The following is a 19992-nucleotide window of genomic DNA, read 5'->3' as shown; positions in this document are numbered from 1 at the left end:
ATGTCAATAGTAGTAATTTATCGTATGCAAGTCACAGTAGTCTTTTCTGAAAAGAATGAGCCTACAGCAACTACACCAATAGGTAGCCCTGATCTAATGCAGGTGCATTAGGGTTTGTCATTGCGCTAGCAGGCACTAGCAGTTCCTTCTGTAACCAGGAGAGCATTAAGTAGTAATGCACGTAGATAACCAACACAGAGAGTTTCATGACACAAAAGGGGCAGCTACAACAAGAAAATACATGAATCATTGACACATTGATCACCAAAGATTCTGTGACACTTTTGATATATCTTGCAGTCTGTCAATTCTTTTGTTGTGCAGAAAAGAATATATCTTTAATTCTCCTCCGCCCTCCTATATAAAAAAACAAATGCCATTTTATTCCATTATGCTGTAGCACTTTAAACATCTAAAGCTTGGTAAATTGACAACGCTCAGAGCAAAAGGGACCTTTTGATGATTGCGAAATGTCTCATCTGCACTCCATTCACTCAATTTAACAGGCTTTAGATGCTAATAGCTCCACAACATAATGCAAAATGAATGTGACTTGTAGTGAGTACTCCAGAATCTTAGATTACGGTTTAGATATGTGGGAGAACGCAGCATTCAGTACTGCTGTTTTCAACTGCCATCTTTGTTTCCAGGTCAGTAAAAATTGCTCAGCGTTAATTAATTTCATTTACTCATTACAAATGCAAGGAGCTGTACAGCAGGGATAACAGCAGGGCTATGTTCATAAGCGCATAGAATAGAGGTTTTATTTCCAACCATTTTTGAAAGTACTGGATGGGAGGCCCGGGGGGGAGGGGAATTCTGCGATAATATAGATAGCACAATAGCACCTGCAACAAGATCAGTGTACCAAAAAGAGAAACTAGTCCATAACATTATCATCGTCCTGTATGTCAAACATGTCTGGTTTAGTCGTAGCTTTACAAGAATCAGTCTACAATATTTTGAAAGTGATCCCCAACAGTGCTTTGGCCTTGAGGAAGGGAGTTCATGCCCTACCTCCTGTGTGGTCGGTGAACCCTTACACTACTGGCAGTTTGGCTCCATTCTATTGCTCCCTCCACCGTGAAGGTAAAATATGCCATCCTTAAGTCAGTGGACTGACAACTTTACTTCTGCATCATTCAGCTACTTTAGATCGGGATCTTTTTTAAGCAGCCTCTTCGCTGTGCTCTGCAAGGACTCCACCAACACGAACGCTAACAATTGTGACCAGCTCAGCACAATGCATGGGTGGGCAGACTGCCGATACAATTCCGTGACTTGTCGGCATGCACGATTCCCTCTGACTTATGGCACTATTTTTGGGAAGAGGTAAAATATTTGCCTAATATTTATCATTTTTTTTTAATTATAGGGAGAAAAGTTCTGAAAATATATAAAGCAGCAGTTTTACAGAACTTCATCTGGATAGAAACATCACCCTGTGAATTACAGCTCACAAACTTGCAAAAATGTCCATGCTTGCAGCAGATGTGTTCCAAAGTTTGTCAGGGCTGGACATTCAACTTCCCGCCCAGGTGTAAAATCTGAGGTTACAGATCAGACACCGATATAGAAACCTCCCGATTTACCTTTCCACCGATTTCAATCTTGTCGGGCGATAAGTTCAAAGTCACCCCGTGTGTCTCATGTCCTGCTTTACGCTTCACACAGAGCTGGAATACAGAGCTGTTCGTGGAGTTATACATCCATTTTTCTTTTACAAATATTTATATTTTCTCACCAATGTGCTTCTGTTGCTGCTGAAGCCATTCATTCCTTACTCGAGCACTGGTCGGCCTCCATTACCTCTCGCAAGTGGCGTTATTTCTATATGAGCCTGATCCTGTTCTCAGCCGGTATGCACACTTGCTGCAGGAGTCACTGGACAGTCACCAGGAGCTGGAACTTGGGTTGGTTTTCCATTCTTTAACCCAAGGGCACTGAGGCCAATTCTATTAGCCCTACTGCGGTTCCCGCTGAGATCAGCGAATCCAGCGCAGACCGGGGTCTGTCTGACTCAGCTGCTCCCGGGATAAACTTAAACTCACTGGGCCTCAGTGGGAGCTTAAATGGAGATTGTGTAAATTATATTTTATTCGTTTCCGCTTTGGAAATCCTTGTTTGCTTACAGAACCACTTATAAATCTTAAATAAACATTATAAACATCAGCCCCACTAATCCTGATTTATCGGCCTAGCAATGGTTCACTTCCAGCATCGCGGCTTATTTTTTTAACCTACCGTTTTGGTGACAGCCTCCCGCGGTCCTTTGAAAGACCCCGCTGACCGCCACGCACAAAGCACATACTTCGGTCAGTCGTGGACCAGATGGTACAACACTTTGTGTACCTGAAATCAATTGGAGTTCAGGGCTGGAACATCGGGTCCTTCATTGAAACATCTGTGAACTCATGGAGAAGCAAGTCATCCTCGTTGGAGGGACCGCCTGTGATGATGAGGACCTGAATACCATCCCATGGAGGGGGTAGGTTGCTATTTTGCACCTCAGCTCCCCAACACAAGTTCCCAATCTCAGTCGCACTGCCTGCAAGCGAAGCACTGAGTTGAAGTTATGTTTTTCCCTTCAAGAAGAAGAAAAACTCAAGAATCCACCTATCCTTCACCTCCCAGCAACTGGTACAGTTGGTAAAGGATTGTGAAAAAGTATCTTGGTGTCCCCTTGATCAAAAGTTGGGAGGCGGTGGGAATGGTTGGGCTATAAAAGAGAGTGGTGGCAAATAAATGAGAGAAGAAGAAATTTGACTTTTACAATGAATGCAGGTTCAGGGAAATTCCAAACTCTATTAGCTGGTCACCTCGATGCTGAAACATACAGTACTATTATAGTAACAAAGCTACTCACTTTAATACTGCAATATTAACTGTATATAACCAAAATATACATTTATAGGCTGGGATTTTTCACTTCAACATATCTGTCAGCATATCAGAAAATTCTGTACTTCCATTCCATGATTTTCCTGCTGTTAAAATTAATGTTGAGACATCATGGCGGGGTGTGTGGAATTTCCCGATATGTGATCCCAGCCTAGGCCAGGAGCATTGCCCGCTGTCATGAGTGCGGGATTGGAGGTGGGTTGGCAGTAAAAGTCGTAGTAAAAGGGAGCGTGTCGGGAACCCCCGTCATCCCGCCTCCTCGTGCCTTTAACTCGGGCATGTTTGCCAGTGCAGCACGGACCTGAACGGTGGAGGTGGGCGACCTAATTTAGCTCATTAAAACCTTGCTGTCAGACTCTTAACAGTGTTTTTAACCAGAACCTTTGAATTTCACTGCATGACCACAGGAATCACGTAGCTCAGGAACCACGTCTGTCAATGTGACACGGACGCTCAGTGGCCATTTTGCGAGGTGGTTAATGCAGAGCATGGAACTCCCGATAAATACTCCCACATGACACCTCATTACTTGACTAAGGGATCATCATCATAGGCGGTCCCTCGAACAAGGATGACCTGCTTCCACATGAGTTCATAGATGTTTCAATGAAGGACCCGATGTTCCAGTCTTGAACTCCAATCGAAGGGGTGGAAGATGCCTGTGTGTGGATTTTTTGAACATGTGGCGACCGTTGCACATCAGCCACCACATGGACAGAGCTAGGCCTTTATCCAGTGGCAAGGGTTAACCAGGATGACTGGAGACCTGCTCTGCTGCACGGACCTAGTGCGCACACACATAGCGCAACACCACCGACCTTCTTCTCAATGACCTGATGCTCCAGAGGGCATCAGCGCAGGGCTGCATTGTGCTAGAGGTGCTGCCCCTGGGTCCTTGGCTCTTCTGGGCCCTGTACCCTCACTAAGGGAAAGGCTCTTGCTGAATGCAGTTTGAGCACAGATTTAGGTGTGTCGAGTTTGCAAGTATTTTCTGCAACTTCAGAAGCCACTGTCATCTCATTACTACTAACTACCACACCATTGACAAATTACTCTACTTGACCTACCAATTATTACATCAGCATGGGTGCCATTTATACTGTCTCACCTTGGTCCTCAGAATCAGACCAAGATGAGCCCCAACACCAACAGCAGCAACACCACCGACCTTCTTCTCAATGACCTGATGCTCCAGAGGGCATCAGCGCAGGGCTGCATTGTGCTAGAGGTGATGCCCCCAACACAGGGTATACAGGCAAAGAATGAGCTTCCTCAACATGACGGAGCAGCAGTGCCAAAGGAGGCTCAGGCTATTGCGCCAGGTCATCGCAGACATTTGCAGCTTGCTGGAGCAAAACCTGCAGCCCAGACGACCTGGTGGACACTCCGTATCTGTGGCCGTCAAAGTCACCAGCACCCTCAACTTCTTTGCCTCAGGCTCCTTCCAGGGATCTACAGCAGACATTTACGGCATTTCTCGCAGTTGGCTGCCTACAGATGCATCACACAGGTCACTGATGGCATTTTTGATAAGTCAGCCAATTATATCAACTTTGCCACTGATGACACCAGTTTTACTGAGCGGGCATCGGCTTTGCCACGCTGGTTGGTTTCCCACAGGTGTAGGGTATCATTGACTGCACACATGTGGCCATCAGGGAACCCCCACATCACCCACGTGTGTTTGTGAACTGCAAGGGCTTCCACTCCCTCACTTGGCTGCACCCAAAGAAAGATCACCATGCATGTGTGCGCCAGATTCCCTGGCAGCTGTCATGACTCTTTCATCCTCTGTCAGCTCTGCACACCTAAAAAGCTGGTTGCCTGGAGATGAGCGCTATCCATTGAAGACGTGACTTATGACACACTTGAGGAGGCCAAGTACTGAGGCCCAGCAGCGCTATAATGAAAGTCACATGTCCACCAGATGTGTCATAGAGCAAACAATCAGCATGCTGAAAATGTGCTTCAGATGCCTTGACAGATCTGGAATAGCCCTTTAGTATGCACCAGCCAGGGTATTCAGAATTGTTGCCACCTGCTGTGCGCTGCACAACGTAACACAGCAGAGAGGATTAGCGCTGCATAAGGAGCAAGGTGCAGAGCACACAGCCTCTTCAGAGGAGGAGGAGCATCAGATGGAAAATGGAAAGGAAGGAAAAGGAGGTGGGGTAACGTTACTGGTTAAAGAGGAGATTAACACAATAGCAAGGAAGGACATTAGCGTGGATGATGTGGAATCTATATGGGTAGAGCTGCGAAATACCAAAGGGCAGAAAACATTCATGGGAGTTGTGCACAGACCACCAAACAGTAGTAGGAAGATTGGGGATGGCATCAAACAGGAAATTAGGGACGCGTGCAATAAGGGTACAGCAGTTATCATGGGTGACTTGAATCTACATATTGATTGGGCTAACCAAATCGGTAGCAATACTGTGGAAGAGGATTTCCTGGAGTGTATAAGGGATGGTTTTCTAGACCAATATGTCGAGGAACCAACTAGAGAGCAGGCCATCCTAGACTGGGTCTTGTATAATGAGAGAGGATTAATTAGCAATCTGGTCGTGCAGGGCCCCTTGGGGAAGAGTGACCATAATATGGTAGAATTCTTCATGAAGATGGAGAGTGACACAATTAATTCAGAGACTAGAGTCCTGAACTTAAAGAAAGGAAACTTCGACAATATGAGCCGTGAATTGGCTAGGATAGACTGGCGAATGATACTTAAAGGGTTGACGGTGGATAGGCAATGGCAGACATTTAAAGATTACATGGATGAATTACAACAATTGTACATCCCTGTGTGGCGTAAGAATAAAAAAGGGAAGGTGGCTCAACCGTGACTAACAAGGGAAATTAGGGAATGTGTTAAATCCAAGGAAGAGGCATATAAATTGGCCAGAAAAAGCAGCAAACCTGAGTACTGGGAGAAATTTAGAATTCAGCAGAGGAGGACTAAGGGTTTAATTAGGAGGGGGAAAATAGAGTATGAGAGTAAGCTTGCAGGGAACATAAAGACTGACTGCAAAAGTTTCTATAGATATGTAAAGAGAAAAAGATTAGTGAAGATTAATGTAGGTCCCTTGCAGTCAGTATCAGATGAATTCATAATGGGGAACAAAGAATTGGCAGACAAATTGAACAAATACTTTGGTTCTGTCTTCACTAAGGAAGACACAAATAACCTCCCGAAAATACTAGGAGACCGAGGGTCTAACAAGAAGGGGGAACTGAGGGAAATCCTTATCAGTCAGAAAATGATGTTTGGGAAATTGAAGGCACTGAAGGCTGATAAATCCCCATGGCCTGATAGTCTACATCCCAGAGTACTTAAGGAAGTGGCCCTAGAAATAATAGATACATTGGTGGTCATTTTCCAACATTCCATGGACTCTGGATCAGTTCCTATGGATTGGAGGATGACTAATGTAACACCACTGTTTAACAAAGGAGGGAGAGAGAAAACAGGGAATTATAGACTGGTTAGCCTGACATCGGTGGTGGGGAAAATGCTGGAATCAACTGTTAAAGATGTAATGGTAGCGCATCTGGAAAGCAGTGACAAGATCAGTCCAAGTCAGCATGGATTTATGAAAAGGAAATCATGCTTGACAAATCTTCTAGAGTTTCTTGAGGATGTAACTAGTAGAGTGAATAAGGGACAACGAGTGAATGTGGTGTATTTGGACTTTCAAAAGGCTTTTGACAAGGTCCCATACAAGAGATTAGTGTGAAAAATAAAGGCACATGGTATTGGGGGTAATGTATTGATGTGGATAGAGAACTGGTTGGCAGACAGGAAGCAAAGAGTGGGAATAAACGGGTCCTTTTCAGAATGGCAGGCAGTGACTAGTGGGGTGCCGCAGGGTTCAGTGCTGGGACCCCAGCTAATTGCAATATACATTAATGATTTAGACGAAGGAATTGAAAGTAATATCTCCAGATATTTGCAGATGACACTAAGCTGGGTAGCAATGCGAGCTGCAAGGAGGATGCTCAGAGGCTGCAGGAGGACTTGGACAGGTTAGGTGAATGGACAAATGCATGGCAGATGCAGTATAATGTGGGTAAATGTGAGGTTATCCACTTTGGTGGCAACAGCAGGAAGGCAGATTATTATCTGAATGGCGACAGATTAAAAGGGGAGGTTCAATGAGACCTGGGTGTCATGGTACATCAGTCATTGAAGGTAGGCATGCAGGTACAGCAGGCAGTAAAGAAAGCAAATGGCATGCTGGCCTTCATAGCGAAGGGATTTGAGTATAGGAGCAAGGAGGTCTTACTGTAGTTGTACGGGGCCTTGGTGAGACCACACCTTGAGTATTGTGTGCAGTTTTTGTAGTGTATGGAGAAAGAGTCAGACTGAACACTGTGAGCTCAAAGTACCATGTGACCTTAATCTTTTATTGCAGGTCTCCAGAGTGCCTCGCCAACCTGTGAAACACTCTTAAATACCTGTGCTGCCAAGGGATTATGAGATCCCCTGGGACTCCGGGGAATGAGCCCTCTGGTGGCTGTACAGAATATATACAAGTCCAGATACATAACAACATTCCCCGCTAAAGTCAATAGTGTAACTATTTACAATGTGAGTCAATCTGGGGCCCTTCTTGCCCTGGTTGATCGTCTTGGTGTGAAGGCTGGTGTTGTTGAGTCATTTGTTGGGCCCTCGCTGGGCTGCTGTGCAACTGGCCTTGCTGGGCTGCCTGGTGTTTTCGGCCCTGCAGGGCTGCTGTGGGATGATGGGTTCTGCTTCAACCATGGTGTCGGTTGCCACTGGTGTGTGTGTTGGGGGATCAATAAAGGTAGGGTCCAAGGTGGGTTGCTCAGGGTAGTCCATGAATCTGAGTTTGATTTGGTCCAAGTGTTTCCGGTGAATGAGTCCATTTGAAAGTTTGACCCGAAACACCCTGCTCCCCTCTTTGGCCATTACAGTGCCGGGAAGCCACTTGGGACTGTGCCCATAATTTAATACAAATACAGGATCATTGACTTCAATCTCGCGTGACACATTTGCGCTATCATGGTATGTACCTTGTTGAAGCCGCCTGCTCGCTACCTGTTCATGTAGATCAGGGTGAACTAATGAGAGTCTTGTCTTAAATGCTCTTTTCATCAGCAGTTCAGCAGGTGGGATCCCAGTGAGTGATTGTGGTCTCGTGCGGTAGCGAAGCAGGACTCGGGATAGGCGAGTCTGCAGTAAACCTTCAGTTACCCTCTTCAAGCCTTGCTTGATGGTTTGCACTGCTCTCTCTGCCTGACCATTGGATGCTGGTTTAAACGGGGCAGATGTGACAAGTTTGATCCCGTTACAGGTCATAAATTCGTTGAACTCAGCACTGGTAAAACATGGCCTGTTGTCGCTCACCAGGACATCGGGTAAGCCATGTGTTGTGCATCTGTAAAGCATGCACTCCCATGTTCCGCCACCAGGGAGCGAATCCCCTGAAGTCCCAACGGATCCCAGCATCCCTTGGGAGCACTGTATATAAGCCGGCCCCTAAGGCCTGTTCCTCACTCTGGAGTGCCTTAATAAAGACTGAGGTCAATGTTACTTTAACCTCCCTGTGTGAAGTCTCATCTGTGTTACGAACACAATAACTGGCGACGAATATACAAATCCAATGCAAAGATGCAGCAAACTGTGGGCATCTTGGAGAAGTTCCCGGAGGGTGAGGACTGGGAAGCCTATGTCGAACGGCTAGACCAGTACTTTGTAGCCAATGAGCTGGACGGAGAAGGAAGCACTGCAAAAAGGAGAGCGGTCCTCCTCACGGTCTGTGGGGCACCGACCTACAGCCTCATGAAGAATCTTCTGGCTCCGGTGAAACCCACAAATAAGTCGTATGAGGAGCTGTGTACACTGGTTCTGGAGCATCTTAACCCGAGGGAGAGCATGCTGATGGCGAGGTATCGGTTCTACACGTGCCAGCGATCTGAAGGTCAGGAAGTGGTGAGCTACGTCGCCAAGCTAAGGTAACTTACAGGACAATGTGAGTTTGATGGCTACCTGGAGTAGATGCTCAGAGACTTTTTTGTACTGGGCATTGGCCACGAGACCATCCTACGAAAACTTTTGACTGTAGAGACACCGACCCTCAGTAAGGCCATTGCGATAGCACAGGCGTTTATGTCCACCAGTGATAACACCAAACAAATCTCTCAGCACACAAGTGCGAGCAATGTTCATAAATTAACTGGAACTGTGTTTGCGAGCAGAAATGTACAGGGCAGAAACCACGAGTCTGCAACTGCCAGCAGGCCTCAGGTGACCCAGATGACTCAGAGTCTGCAACAAAGGATGAATGCAAGGCAATTCACACCTTGTTGGCGTTGTGGAGGCTTCCATTCAGCCTATTCATGCTGCTTCAAAGGGTATGTTTGCAAGAGCTGTGGAACAATGGGGCACCTCCAATGAGCTTGCAGATGAGCTGCACGCTCTGCAAAACCTGCTAACCACCATTTGGCAGAGGAAGATCGGTCCATGGTGGATCAAAGCAATTTCGAGTCTCAGAGAGAGGATGCAGATGCTGAAGGACACGGGGTACACACATTTTCCACCTATGTCCACCTATAATGCTAAACGTAAAATTGAATTCCTTACCCGTAGCCATGGAACCGGACACTGGTGCTAGCCAATCTATCATGAGTAAAAAGATGTTTGAGAGACTGTGGTGCAATAAGGTACTTAGACCAGCCCTGAGCCCTATCCACACGAAACTGAGAATGTACACCAAAGAGCTCATCACTGTCTTGGGCAGCGCCATGGTCAAGGTCACCTATGAGGACACGGTGCACGAACTGCCACTCTGGATTGTCCCGGGCGATGGCCCCACACTGCTTGGAAGGAGTTGGCTGGGCAAAATCCACTGGAACTGGGATGACATCCGAGCGCTATCACATGTCGATGAGGCCTCATGTACCCAGGTTCTTAACAAATTTCCTTCCCTTTTTGAGCCAGGCATTGGAAACTTTTCCGGGGTGAAGGTACGGATCCACTTGGTCCCAGAGGCACGACCCATTCACCACAAGGCGCGAGTGGTACCTCACATGATGCGGGAGAGAGTGGAAATCGAGCTGGACAGGCTGCAACGCGAGGGCATCATCTCCCCAGTGGAATTCAGTGAGTGGGCCAGCCCGATTGTTCCAGTACTCAAAAGTGATAGCACGGTCAGGATTTGCGGCGATTATAAAGTAACTATTAATCGTTTCTCGCGACAGGACCAATATCCGCTACCTAAGGCAGACGACCTATTTGCAACGCTGGCAGGAGGCAAGACATTCACCAAGGTCGACCTGACTTCAGCCTACATGACGCAAGAGCTGGAGGAGTCTTCAAAGGGCCTCACCTGCATCAACACGCACAAGGGACTGTTCATCTACAACAGATGCCTGTTTGGAATTCGGTCGGCTGCAGCGATCTTCCAGAGAAACATGGAGAGCCTACTCAAGTCGGTACCATGCATGGTGGTTTTTCAGGACGACATATTGGTCACGGGTTGGGACACCGTCGAGCACCTACAAAACCTGGAGTATGTCCTCCAGCGACTGGATCACGTAGGGCTGCGCCTAAAGAGATCGAAATGCGTCTTCGTGGCAACAGTAGTGGAGTTTTTGGGGAGAAAGATTGCAGCGGACGGCATTCGGCCCACAGACGCCAAGACAGAGGCTATCAGGAACGTGCCCAGGCCACAGAACGTCACGGAGCTGCAGTCGTTCCTGGGACTCCTCAACTATTTTGGTAACTTCCTACCGGGGTTAAGCACCCTCTTAGAGCCCCTATATGTGTTATTGAGCAAAGGTGAGAACTGGGTATGGGGAAAAAACCAAGTAATTGCTTTTGAGAAAGCCAGAAACATTTTATGCTGCAACAAGCTGCTTGTATTGTATAACCCGTGTAAAATACTTGTGCTAGCATGTGATGCGACGTCATACGGAATCGGGTGTGCATTACAACAAGCTAACGTTGCGGGGAAGTTGTAACCTGTCGCCTATGCCTCCAGGAGATTGTCTAAGGCCGAGAGGGCCTACAGCATGATTGAGAAAGAGGCATTAGCGTGTGTGTTCGGGGTAAAGAAAATGCATCAGTACCTGTTTGCCCTCAAATTTGAGCTGGAAACCGACAACAAGGCCCTCATATCCCTGTTCGCTGAAAACAAGGGGATAAATACTAATGCCTCAGTCCACATACAAAGGTGGGCACTCATGCTATCAGGTATAAGTATACCATCCGCCACAGGCCAGGCACTGAGAACTGTTTCCGGATGCTCTCAGTCGGCTAGCATTGCCCACCACGGGGGTGGAAATGGCGCAGCCTGCAAACTTGTTGATGGTGGCGCAGCCCACAGACTTGTTGATGATCAGGGAAGCGTTTGAAAATGATAAATCACCTGTCACGGCCCACCAGATTAGGACTTGGACCAGCCAAGATCCTCTGCTGTCCCTAGTAAAAAACTGTGTACTGCATGGGAGCTGGGCCAGCATCCCCGTTGAAATGCAAGAGCTAATCAAGCTATTCCAGCGGCGAAAGGACAAGCTGTCCATTCAGGCAGACTGCCTGTTGTGGGGTAACCACGTAGTGCTACCCAAAAAGGGCAGGGAGGTATTCATCTCGGATCTCCACAGCACACACCCGGGTATAGTAATGATGAAAACGATAGCCAGATCCCACGTGTGGTGGCCCGGTCTCAATTCGGACTTAGAGTCCTGTGTACGGCAATGCAGCGTGAGTGCTCAGTTGAGCAACGTGCCAAGAGAGGCACCACTAAGTTTGTGGTCCTGGCCCTCCAGACCATGGTCGAGGATGCATGTCGACTATGCTAGCCCGTTTCTCGGTAAAATGTTCCTGGTGGTGGTGGATGCTTTTTCAAAATGAATTGAATGTGAAATAATGCTGGGAAGCACTGCCACCGCCACCATTGAAAGCCTGAGGACCATGTTTGCCACCCACGGCCTGCCTGACATACTGGTCAGTGACAATGGGCCATATTTCACCAGTGCCGAATTTAAAGAATTCATGACCCACAATGGGATCAAACATGTCACCTCGGCCCCATTTAAACCAGCCTCCAATGGGCAGGCAGAGCGGGCAGTACAAACAATCAAACAGAGCTTTAAACGAGTCACATAAGGCTCACTCCAAACCCGCCTGTCCCGAGTACTGCTCAGCTACCGCACGAGACCCCACTCGCTCACATGGGTGCCCCCGGCTGAGCTACTCATGAACAGGACACTTAAAACCAGACTCTCGCTGATTCACCCCAACCTGCATGATCAGGTAGAGAGCAGGCGGCAGCAACAAAATGTAAACGATGGTCGCGCCACTGTGTCACGGGAAATTGATCAGAATGACCCTATGTATGTGCTAAACTATCGACATGGTCCCAAGTGGATCGCGGGCACGGTGATAGCTAAAGAAGGGAATAGGGTATTTGTAGTCAAACTAGACAATGGACAAATTTGCAGAAAGCACCTGGACCAAACGAGGCTGTGGTTCACATTCTGCCCTGAACAACCCACAGCAGACACCACCTTTTTCGAGCTCACAACTCACACCCAACGGATCAACGACACCACCCCGGACCAGGAAATTGAACCCATCACGCCCAACAACCCAGCAAGGCCAGGCTCACCCAGCAGCCCTGCACGGCCAACAACACGCCAGCCCAGTGAGGGCACAGCCAACACACCAGAACAGACATTTGTACCGAAGCAGTCCACCAGGCAAAGAAGGGCTCCCGACCGCCTCACCTTGTAAATAGTTTTCACCCTGACTTTGTGGGGGAGTGATGTTGTGTATCTGTAAAGCATGCACTCCCATATTCTGCCACCAGGGAGCGCATCCCCTGAATCCCAAGGGATCCCAGCATCCCTTGGGAGCACTGTATATAAGCCGACCCCAAAGGCCTGTTCCTGACTCTGGAGTATCTTAATAAAGACTGAGATCACTGTTACTTTAACCTCCCTGTGTGCAGTCTCATCTGTGTTAGGAACACAATACCATGTGTGGCAAACATGGCCCGCAGGCTTTCAGTGGTGGCAGCAGACGTGCTAGCCGATATTATCTCACATTCAATCCACTTGGAGTACACGTCTACAACCACAAGGAACATTTTACCCAAGAACGGGCCTGCATAGTCGATGTGTACCCTAGACCATGGTTTGAAGGGCCAAGACCATAAACTTAGTGGCGCCTCCCTGGGTACATTGCTTAACTGTGAGCATGTATTACATCTGTGAACGCAGGACTCTTAAGTCCGCATCGATGCCGGGCCACCACACATGGGATCTGGCTATCGCTTTCATCATTATGATGCCTGGGTGGGTACTGTAGAGGTCATTGATGAACGTGTCTCTGCCCTGCTTGGGGACCACTACTCGATTGCCCCACAGAAGGCAGTCTGCCTGTATAGACATTTAATCTTTACGCTGCTGGAACGGCTTTATCTCTTCCTGCATTTCCACTGGGACACTGGACCAGCTCCCGTGAAGCACACAGCTTTTGACTAGAGATAATAAGGGGTCCTGGCTTGTCCAGGTTTTGATCTGCCGGGCAGTGATGGGTGATTGCTCACTCTCAAATGCTTCCATAACCGTGGCTAGATCTGCGGGCTGCGCCATTTCCACCACCGTGGTCGGCAATGGCAGCCTACTGAGAGCATCGGCGCAGTTTTCTGTGCCTGGCCTGTGGCGGATGGCATAGTTGTAGGTGGACAATGTGAGCACCCACCTCTGGATGCGGGCCGATGCATTGGTATTTATCCCTTTGCTCTCGGAAAACAGGGATATAAGTGGCTTATGGTCAGTTTCCAATTCAAATTTTAGCCCAAACTGGTATTGATGCATTTTCTTTACCCCATAGACACACGCTAACGCTTCTTTTTCAATCATGCTGTAGGCTCTCTCGACCTTAGACTCCTGGGTGCATAAGCAACCGGTTGCAGTTTCCCGAAATCATTGGCTTTTTGCAATACATACCCGACGCCATATGACGACGCATCACATGCTAGTACCAAACGCTTACATGGATCATACAACACAAGCAATTTGTTTGAGCATAACAATTTTCTCGCTTTTACAAAGGCATTTTCTTGGCTTTTGCCCCAAACCCATTCGCCCCCTTTTCATAGTAAGACATGTATTGGTTCTAGCAGGGTGCTGAGACCCGGTAAGAAGTTACCAAAGTAGTTCAAGAGTCCCAGGAACGACCGCAGCTCCGTCACGTTCTGTGACCTCGGTGCATTCTCGATTGCCTCCGTCTTCGCGTTGGTGGGCCTGATGCCGTCCGCCACAACCCTCCTTCCCAAGAACTCAACTTCAGGTGCCAGGAAAACGCACTGTGAGCATTTTAATCTGAGCCCCACGCGGTTGTGCAGATGCTCGACTGTGTTCCGACCTGTGACGAAGATATAATCCTGGAAGACCACAGCGTGCGGGACCAACTTCAGTAAACTTTCCATGTTTCTCTGGAATATTGCCGCTGCTGATTGGATTCCAAACGGGCATCTGTTATAAACAAAAAGAGCTTTGTGCGTGTTGATGAAGGTGAGGGCCTTCGATGATTCCTCCAGTTCCTACGTCACGTAGGCTGAGGTCAGATCCAGCTTCGTGAACGTCTTTCCTCCTGTCGGCATTGCAGAGGTCGTCAGCTTTTAGAAGTGGGTATTGGTCCTGCAGGGAGAAACGATTGATAGTTACTTTGTAATCGCCACAGATTCTGATGGTGCCGTCTCACTTGAGGACTGGGACAATAGAACTGGCCCACTCGCTGAACTCGATCGGTGAGATGATGCCTTCTCTTTGTTGCTGGTCGAGCTCGATTTCTACCCTTTCTCTCATCATGTACAGAACTGCTCTCGCCTTGTGATGGATGGGTCGCGCCTCCGGAATTAGGTGGATCTGCACTTTTGCTCCTTGGAATTTCCCAATGCCTGGTTCGAACTGCGAAAGAAATTTGTTTAAGACCTGTGCACATGAAGTGTCGTCAGCGGGCGATAGCGCATAGATGTCGTCCCAGTTCCAGTGTATCTTTTCCAGCCAGCTCCTGCCGAGCAGCGTGGAACCATCGCCCGGTACCACCCAGAGTGGTAGCTTGTGCACCGCTCCATCACAGGAGACCTTTACCGCAGCACTGCCAATTACAGGAATCAGTTCTTTCTTGTAAGTTCTCAGTTTCGTGCGAATTGGAGTTAAGACTGGCCTTGAGGCCTTGTTGCACCACAACCTTTCGAAAGTCTTTTTGCCCATGATGGACTGGCTCGCGCCCGTGTCCAGCTCCATTGACACCGGGAGTCCATTTAGTTCAACCTTCAGCATTATCGGGGGACAATTCGTGGTGAATGTGTGCACCCCGTCTACCTCTGCCTCCTTTATCAGAGGTTCTGTTTCGTCGTGATCCTCCGTGGATCTGTCCTCTTCTGCAACGTGGTGGTTTGCAGGTTTAGCAGGCCTAGCTGCTTGCCTGCACACTCGTTGGAGGTGTCCCATTGTTCCACAGCCCTTGCAAATGTATCCTTTGAATCGGCATGAATGGAAACGATGATCACCCCCGCAGCGCCAACAAGGTGTTAATGGCCTTGCATTCATCACCCTTGATGGTGGAATCTGAGACATCTGGTGTAGCTGCAGGTGTGTATGATCTGCCCTGTCCGTTACGATTCGAAAACAACATCACTTTGTTCACAGTACTTGTAGCAGCACTTGTATGGTGAGAGATTTGGTTAGTATTGTCACTGGTGGCAATGAACGCCTGGGCTATCGCGAAAGCCTTACTCAAGGTTGGGGTCTCGACAGTCAAAAGTTTGCAAAGTATGGTTTCGTGGCCAATGCCAAGTACAAAAAAGTCTCTGAGCATGTGTTTCAAATGTCCTTCAAATTCGCAATGTCCTGCAAGGCGTCTTAGCTCAGCAACATAACTCGCCACTTCCTGGCCTTCAGATTTTTTGTAGGTGTAGAACCGGTACCTCGCCATCAGAACGCTTTCCTTCGAGTTCAGTGTGCACAAATCGTCGTACGATTTCTCCGTGGGTTTCGCTGGAGTGAGCAGATTCTTCATGGGGCCATATGTTGGTGCCCCACAGACAGTGAGGAGGATCGCTCTACGTTTGGCAGCACTCTCTTCCCCATCTAAGTATTGGTCGAGTCACTCCACAAAAGTTTCCCAATCATCTCCCACTGAGAATTTCTCCAGGATGCCCACTGTTCTCTGCATCTTTGGGTTCGCTATCTGTATCTTGTCGCCAGTTGTAGTGTATGGAGAAAGAGTCAGACTGAACACTGTGAGCTCAAAGTAATGTGTGACCATAGTCTTTTATTTCAGGTCTCCAGAGTGCCTCTCCAACCTGTGAAGCACTCTTAAATACCTGTGCTCCCAAGGGATTATGAGATCCCTTGGGTCTCTGGGGAATGAGCCCTCTGGTGGCTATACAGAGTATATACAAGTCCAGATACATAACAGTTTTGGTCTCCTAATTTGAGGAAGGACGTGCTTGCTATTGAGGGAGTACAGCGAAGGTTCACCAGACTGATTCCCGGGCTGGCAGGACTGACATATGAGGAAAGACTGGATTGGCTAGGCTTATACTCACTGGAATTTAGAAGAATGAGAGGGGATCTCATAGAAACTTATAAAATTCTGACGGGACTGGACAGGTTGGATGCAGGTAGAATGTTCCCGATTTTGGGGAAGTCCAGAACCAGGGGTCACAGTCTAAAGATAAGGGGTAAGCTATATAGGACTGAGATGAGGAGAAACTTTTTCACCTAGAGAGTTGTGAACCTGTGGAATTCTCTGCCACTGAAAATTGTTGAGTCCAGTTCATTGGACATATTCAAAAGGGAGTTAGATGTGGCCCTTACGGCTAAAGGGATCAGGGGGTATTGAGAGAACGCAGGGGTGAGGTACTGAAGTTGCATGATCAGCCATGATCATATTGAATGGCGGTGCAGGCTCGAAGGGCCGAATGGCCTGCTCCTGCACCTATTTTCTATGAGGAGGAGGAGGAGCAAGAGGAACCTGAGGTCCAGATGGCAGCAGCACTGGAACACATTGCTGCCTGGGAGGCCAGAGATGGCCTCATAATGGCCAGATTTACTTGACTTCTGGCATTATACCTATATGGCTGCCACATGCTGTGCCAGGATCACCCTGCCCAACACCATAAAGTAGCTCTACAATGAGAAGTTTGAGCGAGAGTGATGGATGAGTGTAAGGAATGTGTGGGTTACATCTGTAGAGGGTGACTATGAGGGAGTGTCGTGCCAATGCCAAAGTGCCAATGCCAAATGGCCTCCTTGTGGTGTAAGTTGGTACGATTGTATTAGAATGAAGGTGGGTGTGAGGGGTGGTTACTCTGAGGGGGATGTGAGCATGTACATAAAGAGAGAGGGATGAGTGGACGTGCAAGGTATGTTGGCAGGAGCAGGCTTAGGGAGGTAGGGTGATGGGGATGTAGTGACAGGCACAGCAGGATGAGGGTAAGTGTGGCTTTGCACTCACCTTTCCTGATCTCATGAGTTCACTGAAGCGCTTCCAGCACTGCACCCAGGTCCGCCTCACCACATCCCCGCTGTTCATCTTCTCTGAAATTTGGAGCCAGGCTCTTTTTGTCTCCTGGGGAGGTCTCTTCTGCCCATGAGCAGGGAAGAGGACCTTCCTTCATGCTCTGACTCCCTCCACAAGAATATGTAGGGAGTCATCTTGAAACCAGGGTGCACCCCTCTGTCTTTCTGAAGCCAGCTTTGCAAGTCTGAGCAATAACCAGATGGTGATATATCCTCTCTCCTCACTCCTACATGAACCTTCAAATGCGATATGGCCAAGATTGCTTTAAATATCCCCGCTCGACATGACTCATCAATGACATCATCAGACACGCACCATTTAATAGAAATATAGAAATCTATAGCGCAGAAGGATGCCATTTCGTGGCCGACAAGGAGCCACACGGCCCTTGGTCAGCAGCCCTGAAGGTTACATATAAACCTATGAACAATGAACAATGGCAGACAGGTAAAGAGCATCCGGCCCAACTGCGACACCCCCTGCACCGCAACATTCTACACTCCATCCCAACCAGAGCCATGTGATCTCCTGGGGGAGGCAAAAAAACAAATAAAAAACCCAGGCCACTTAGGGAAAAAAATCTGGGAAAATTCCTCTCTGACTCATCCAGGCAATCGAAACTAGTCCAGGAGATCACCTTGGATGTATTTGATTCCCTGCAGTACTTACCATTGTATCTACACCAGCCAACAAGAGGTTATCCAGTCTAATCCAGCTCAGGATTGCAGCGGGCTGGGAGGCCATTCGGCCCAGGATTGCAGTGGGCCCGAGCACCGATTTCCTTAAGTTAAGGTAACCGAAGGCTGCGCTGGCACACTGGAATTGGTGTTGGATCTAGTCATCGATTTCTGCCCTTGCTGATAATAGGTTCCTGAGATCGTGGAGGAGGTGCGGTGAACGTTTGTGGCGGAGGAGCGGCAAGAGATCGTGACGGAGGAGCGGTGAGAGATTGTGGCGGAGGTGCGGTGAACGTTTGTGGCGGAGGAGCGGCAAGAGATCGTGACGGAGGAGCGGTGAGAGATTGTGGCAGAGGTGTGGCGAATGTTTGTGGCAGAGGTGCGGCAAATGAGGGTGCGGGGCCCAGAAGAGCCGAGGGCCCAGGGGCAGCATGGGCCAGTCCACACGGCAATATATGCGCGCACTAGGTCCATGCAGCAGTTATCCTGGTTAACCCTTGCCCCTGGATAAAGGCCTAGCTCTGTCAAGCCCGTGTGGTGGCTGATGTGTAACGGCCACCACACGTTAAAAAAATCCACGCACAGGCATCTTCCACCCCTTCAATTGGAGTTCAGGACTGGAATATTGGGTCTTTCTCGAAACATCTGTGAACCCATGTGGAAGCAAGTCATCCTCGTTCGAAGGACCGCCCATGATGGTGATCCAGTCTAATCCCACTCACCAGCTCTAGGTCCGTAACCCTGCAGGTTACGGCACTTCAAGTGCCCATCCAAGCACCTTTTAAATGTGGTGAGGGTTTCTGCATCCACCATTTTTCCAGGCAGTGAGTCCAGACTCCCACAACCCTCTGCATGAAGAAACCTTCCCTCACATCCCCTCTAAAGCTTCTACCAATTACTTTAAATTTATGCTCCCTAGTTGTTGACCCCTCTGCTAAGGGAAATAGGCCCTAGCTATCCACTATATTCAGGCCCCTCAAAATTTTATACACCTCAACAAGATCTCCTCTCAGCCTCCTCTGTTCCAATCTGTCCTATAGCTAAGATTCTCCATTCCAGGCAGCATTCTAGTAAATCTCCTCTGCACCTTCTCTAGTGCAATCACATCCTTCCTATAATACGGTGACCAGAACTGCATGCAGTACTCCAGCTGTGGCCTAACCAGAGTATTATATAATTTAAGCATAACCCCCCCTGCTCTTGTATTCTATGCCTCGGCCAATAAAGGCAAGCATTCCGTATGCCTTCTTAATCACCTTATCCACCTGGCCTGCTACTTTCAGGGATCTGTGGACAAGCACTCCAAGGTCCCTTTGTTAATCTATACTTTTAAGTGACCAACTATTTGATGTGTATACCCTTTCCTTATTAGTCCTCTCCAAGTGCATTACCTCACACTTCTCTGAATTAAATTCCATTTGCCACTGTTCTGCCCACCTGACCAGTAGATTGAAAGTCCATGACTTTCCTCTTCATTATCAACCACACAGCCAATTTTAGTGTCAATTGCAAACTTCTTAATCATACTCCCTATATTCAAATCTAGATCATTGATGTATACCACAAAAAGCAAGGGACCCAGTACTGAGCCCTGCGGAACCCCACTGGAAACATCCTTCCAGTCACAAGAACATTCATCAACCAATGCCCTTTGCTTCCTACCTCTAAGCCAATTTTGGATCCAACTTGCCACTTTGCCCTGGATCCTATGGGCTTTAACCTTCTCGACCAATCTGCCATATGGGACCTTATCAAAAGCTTTGCTAAAGTCCATATACACTACAACATATGCACTATCCTCATCGACCCTCCTGGTTACCTCCTCAAAAAATTCAATCAGGTTAGTCA

This window comes from Pristiophorus japonicus, chromosome 14 (genome assembly GCF_044704955.1).
Source record: "Pristiophorus japonicus isolate sPriJap1 chromosome 14, sPriJap1.hap1, whole genome shotgun sequence".
In the NCBI taxonomy this organism is placed as follows: domain Eukaryota; kingdom Metazoa; phylum Chordata; class Chondrichthyes; family Pristiophoridae; genus Pristiophorus; species Pristiophorus japonicus.
Note: the sequence above shows the minus strand (reverse complement) of the source record.